We start from the raw sequence: 6521 nt of genomic DNA, 5'->3' as shown, positions 1-6521 counted from the left end.
AAGCCCTGAGCCAAACTCCCGGAATCCAGTTGTGGAGAGGGAGGAGTGATGAGCCAAGGGGTCGAGACCAGGCTGGGGGAAACCCACATAAACAGCTGACCTGAACAAGTAGGACAGCTAAGGGACTGCCTAAGATTGAACCAGCCCCCCTGAATGAGGGTGTCAGTTAGGAGGCTTGGGCAGTCTATGGGGTCTCTGGCAGTGGAACCAGTATTTATCCCTAGTGAGCGAATGGAATTTGGTAGCCCATTCCTCATGGAGGGATACTCTTTCAGCCTAGACACACAGGGAAGGGCCTAGGCCCTGTCCCAAATAATGTGACAGACTTTGATGATCCCTCATGGGAGGCCTCACCCTCCCTAAGGAGTGGATGGGGGGTGAGAAGGGGAGACGGGTGGGGGACATGGGAGGATGGGAGGGAGAGGGAACTGGGATTGAAATGTAAAATAAGATTGTTTCTAATTTAAATAAAATTTTATATATAAAAATGATGTGTTGCACTCTTCTATGTTACATTTGTTTAACTCTGGGAAACTGTTGTTCTTTGCCTGTCTAAAAAACCTGATGGTCTAACAAAGAGCTGAACAGCCAGTATCGAGGCAGAAGAAAGGATAGGCAGGGCTGGCAGGCAGAGATAATAAATGAGAGGAGAAATCTGGGAAGCGAGGAAGGAGCAAGAACCAGGAATGGGAGAGGAGGACATCGGGGGCAGCCACCCAGCCAGGCTCAGAGTAAGAATGAAATTAAGATTATAGAACCAGAGAAAGACAAATGCCCAGATGCAAAAGGTAGACTGAATAATTTAAGATAAGAAAAGCTGGCTAAAAACAAGCCAAACTAAGGCCAGGCATTCATAAGTAATAATAAGCCTCGTGTGTGATTTATTTGGAAGCTGGGTAGTGCCCTCCAAAGGAACAAAACAGCCAGAAGAGCAAAAGAGTAAAGATAAAAACCAACCAACAACAGGCGCCCTCTCCACTACTGCTAGGAGTCTTAGCTGCTAGGGATCATCCTTGTGGATTTCTGGGAGTTTCCCTGGCACCACATTTCTCCCTAACCCCATAAAGCTACCTTCTGTAAAGATATCTCTTTCATTGCTCTCCCTCTCTGTCCCTTCCTCTACTGGAACAGCCAATCCCTCAGGTTTCCATCCCCCATTCCGTCACCTATACCTACCACCCCAGTTTACCCAGGAGACCTCATCTACATCCCCTTCCCAGGATGATCCATGGATCACTCTCAGGGTCATCCTTGTTAAATTGCTTCTCTGGGGCTGTGGATTGTAGCCTGGTTATCCTTTGCTTTACATCTCATATCCACTTATGAGTGAATGCATACTATGTTTGTCTTTCTACATCTAGGTTACCTCACTCAGGATGACTTTTTTCTAGTTCCATCCATTTGCCTGCAAATTTCATGATGATTTTTTTCAGCTTAGTAATACTCCAGTGTACATTTAACACATTTTCTTCTTTTTTGCATTAAATACTGCTTTAATAATAACTGCAATACTAAAACAAATGACATATATTATTCTCTCAGGGAGCTTCAGTTTCTGAAATTGAACAGCAGAAATCAATCTTGAGATTGGAATCATGTCAAGACTGGCAGCTTTTGGAGATTTGGGCGGTGCATTAGCCAAACCACAGGTGTGACACACCCTCAAAGCCTGTCACTGATCTGGGGAGAAACTATGTTTAAGACATGACTTGTTGAATTATAAAGCCACCTAGGGAACTGGCCCAAGGAATAAACAGAACCAATGATACTAGTGTCAGTTAAGAAAAGACGTTGTCTTGGGCTGACCAACTACTTATTATTTAAATGGCTTTGAATTTTAAAAAGTGAATGCTTCCTTGTATTTTCTTGGAAACAAATCAAAAGATTACAAAGTTCTATACAATTGGGAGACACGAAGTGGATGCTGAGTGAAAGGAAGTCACTCCAGGTGTGGCACCGTGGCTCTGGCAGCAGATACAAGAGAATGACGCTCTGGAGAGGAGGTAGGGACACTCTGCCATTGGCCAGTGGATAGATGCAGGTCCCAGCTAGAGGTGGAATCTTTAACTCTATGGTTTATCTTCCACTGCTCACACCTCTGTCTTCATAGATGGTGATTTCAATAACTCGGAGTCCTCTCTCAATGGGGTCTGTTAGGAGGAGGCCTTGGGGAGCATATATCTTCTCATTCTGTTCTTGAATATATTTGGATACTTTCTTCAGGACCTTCTCATAATGAGTTTCCATGCATAAGAAGATGGTATATGCTGTTAAACAAGCCAAACAGCCTTCAAGATATGACTGGCTCCCAAGCTTCTCTTCTGCGAAAAGGTTATTTAGAGTTCAAACTGTTTCTTCAAACTGCTCTCTATGAATCCTGTTCTCCAGCTCCGCGGGGAACTTGGTCTGGAACTGGCAGCATGTGCCATTGCTGTAGTCTCGCTGAATCAACACCTTCCCGGATACCGGCGCCTCATGGCGAGGACAGGACCCACTGTTGTCTGTCGCAAACCGCCTCCTTAACAACTTTTCTTTATTCATTCTTTGGTTGAGGGGGTATCTAGGTTGTTTGCAGATTCTGGATATTATGAATAATGCTGGAATCAACTTGGTTGAGCAAATGTGTAACGTGTACTGTTTTTCTGCCTTGCCGCCGCCCGGTCTTGTCCCGCCGCCACGCTGCCCCAAATAATGCACAGCGACTCTGTATTTGATACAATGCTGTTGGCCCTGTTACTTGTTTCTTATTGGCTAGCTCTGCCTTAATTATTAACCCATTTCTGCTGATCTATGTATTTCTCTTACCGGGGAGCCTGCGGCATACTGCTTTCTTCAAACTCTCCATCTTGACTCCTCCTTACTACTTCCTATTTCCTCCTTGTCTCCTAGTCCCTCCTATCTTCCTTTCCTATTGGCCAACAGTGCTTTATTATTAACCAGTATGAGAAACATATACAGAATGACATCTCCCATCATCTCCTCTTTTCTGTCTAAATAAAAAGAAGCGTTTTAACCTTAACATAGCAAAATATATCACATAACAGTTATCAAATAATAATCACAGTTAACACTATTTAGTCCATTAACATTTAGCAAGATTTGAAGAAAATATTCCATCATCTATCATATCTTTGTGTGTCTAAAGTAACTTATCTTTAATACTAAGGAAAACTATAACTATAACTATCTGTCTTCAACTCCTTCAAAGACCACAGAAGGATAATATATAAGCTCTAGAAATGACAGAGACATCTTGCCTTTTCAGTCACTCGAAGTTCTTCTGTAATCTTCCATCTTCAGCCCATAGGCCATAGTGTGTCTGACAGACTCTCCAGTAAAGCAGAAAACTTTAAACTGTCTTCTTTATTGGCAGTTTGTCAGTCACTTTTCTCCGTGTCCTGCATACTGTCTCGAAGACTCTTCCATGAAGCAGGATCTCTGTAGCAATGTCCATCTTGAATCAGGAGTCACTTTCCTGTGGGTCCTGCATGTCCAGTTTATACATCACAAAGTCAAACAGTCCAGACAAGAGCAGTATCTTGTCCAAATGGCTAGTCTTGCCATATTGGAAGCAAACTTCATAATGCATTTCTTCGATGTCCATCTTCCTTTCTGGTGCAGGTGGTATTGCCAAAAGCAATTATGTCTCACTGTCACGAAAACCCTAAACCACTTTAAATGCCATATTCTGTAGGTCTTTGAAAGGTTTGAAGAATGCCTATTTATCTCAAATACATCTCTGTATATCTAGAAAACTTAACTAACTTAACTATATCTGACTATCATAGATACTATCTATAATCTGTATTGAATTATACATTACATTTCTAACTAAGCTCAATAAACACAATACCTAAACAAGAGGAGAAATATACATATCACCTTATTGACCTAAATTGTATCAATAAATGAAAATCTGTTCCAAAACAAAGTATTCATATCTATATCATAATTCCCTTTTTACCTTTAAAAAGATATTGGTTGTGATCATTAACCATTTATAACCAAGTCCATTTAAATGAAAACCAACATTTATAAACAATATTTGGGAATTTGGGCGTCGTTCTTTCCAAACTACTTCCTGCTGATAGGGGGCGCTGTCATGGGGATCCTAAGAAGTTGCAGAAATCTTGGCTGTAGTCTTCGAGGCTGCCTTGTCCAAGCTGTTTTGAATGTTGGATCATCAGCGACTGTACTAGACTTATGTTTTCCAGCTTAGGACAACTCTATTGTAAACTCCATTATGCCCTCAACCTAGGACTAGATATGTAGGTCATTTTGTTCTCGATTTTCCTTTTCTTAGAGCACACTTGTTATTCACTGTTTTGTATATAGTTTTGTATTAAGCCTAAATCTTTTCTTTAGACTAAAAGGGGAATTGTAGTGAGGTAGTCCTTCTGTAGCACTGACCACGCCCATTGGGGGGTGGAGCGATGGGCGGAGAGGACCTGAGGAAGGAGGTCGGAGGGGGCCAGGAAGGCGCTCTCTCTTTCTGGCGTGACTCGGACAGGAGAGGATTGGGTTGAATTTCCTGGTGTTCATCTGTCTAGGTTGTAAGTTATTTCTCCCTGATTAAACATCTATTCGGCCTATTTGTTTATCCTGATCCTTATTTACCGCAATACAAATGTCCTTGTATGATTGAGCATCCTTTGCGTATATGCCCAAGAGTGCTATCACTGGGTTTTGGGGTAGATTGACTCCCAATTTTCTGAGAAACTGCCACACTGATTTCCAAAGCAGCTGTACAAGTTTGCACTCCCACCAGCAGTGGAAGAGTGTTCCCCTTACTCCATATCCTCTCCAATGTAGGCTGTCATTAGTGTGTTTTTGATCTTAGCCTTTCCAACAGGTGTAATATGGTATCTCAAAGTTGTTTTGAGTTGCATTTTCCTGATGACTCAGGATGTTGAGCAATTCCTTAAATGTCTTTTGGCCATTTGAGATTCTTCTGTTGAGAATTCTATGTTTATATCTGTACCCTATTTTTAATTGGATTATTTGGTATTTTGGTATCTAGTTTCTTGAGTTCATTATATATTTTGGAGATCAGCTCTCTGTCAAGTGTGTGGTTGGCTGCCATTCTGTTTTATGGGCCGTATCATTTGCCTTACAGAAGCTTCTCAGTTTCAGGAGATCCCGTTTATTGATTGTAGTGCTGGTGTTATATGTAGGAAGTAGTGTCCTGTGTGGATGTATTCAAGGGTACTTCCCACTTTCTCTTCTATCAGGTTCAATGTACCTGGATTTATGTTGAGGTCTTTGATCCACTTGGACTTGAGTCTTGTGCATGAGTATAGATATGCATCTATTTACATCTTCTACATGCCAATATCCAGTTATACCAACACTATATGTTGATTATTTCTTTTTTCCATTATACAATTTTAGCTTTTTAGTTAAAAATCAATCAGGTGTTCATAGGTGTGTGGATTAATGCCAGGGTCTTAAATTCAATTCCATTGATCCACAGTATTTTTTACCTTTTTTTTTTTTTTTTTTTATGCCAATACCAAGCTGTGTTTACTCATATATCTCTATAGTAGAGCTTTGAAGTTAGGGATGGTGATGCCTTTAGAAGTACCTTTATTGTAAAGGATTGTTTTGTCTATCCTGGGTTTTTTGTTTTTCCATATGACGTTGTTCTTTCGAGGTCAGTGAAGAATTGTGTTTGGATTTTGATGGGGATTGCACTGAATCTGTAGATTGCTTTTGTCAAGATTGCCATTTTACTATGTTAATGCTACCTCTTGGAAGAGCACGGCATATCTTTCCATTTTCTTATATCTTCTTCAATTTCTTTTTTCAAAGGCTTAAAGTTCATGTCATACAGGTCTATCATTTACTTGGTTAGATTTACCCCAAGATATTTTATATTATTTGTGATGTTTCTCTGATTTCTTTCTTACCCCATTTATAATTTGTATATAGGAAGGCTACTAATTTTTGTGAGTTAATCATGTATCCTGCTACAAAACTGAAGGTGCTTATCAGCTGTAGGAGTTCCCTGATAGAATTTTTGGGGTCACTTAAGTATACTATCTTATCATCTGCAAATAGCAAAAGTTTGTCTTCTGTCTTTCTAATTGTATCCACTTGATTTCCTTTTGTTGTCTTATTGCTCTAGCTAGAACTTTGAGTACTATATTGAATAGATATGAAGAGAGTGGACAGTCTTGTCTGTTCCTGATTTTAGTGGAATTGCTTTGAGTTTCTCTCCTTTTAATTTGATGTTGGCTGTCAGCTTCCTGTATATCACCTTTATTATGTTTAGATATGTTTCTTGTATCCCTGATCTCTCCAAGACCTTTATCATGAAGGGGTATTAGAGTTTGTCAAAAACCTTTTCAGTATTTAATGAGATAATCATGTTTTTTTTTCTTTCAGTTTGTTTATATGGTGGAGTACATTGACAGATTTTCATATGTTGAACCATTCCTGAATCTCTGGGATGAAGTTTATTTGATTGTGGTGGATGATTTTTTAAAAATGTGTTCTTGGATTTGATTTGCTAGTATTAA

This window comes from Phodopus roborovskii, unplaced genomic scaffold, assembly GCF_943737965.1.
Source record: "Phodopus roborovskii unplaced genomic scaffold, PHOROB, whole genome shotgun sequence".
Taxonomy (NCBI): domain Eukaryota; kingdom Metazoa; phylum Chordata; class Mammalia; order Rodentia; family Cricetidae; genus Phodopus; species Phodopus roborovskii.
This window is presented reverse-complemented; position numbering follows the sequence as displayed.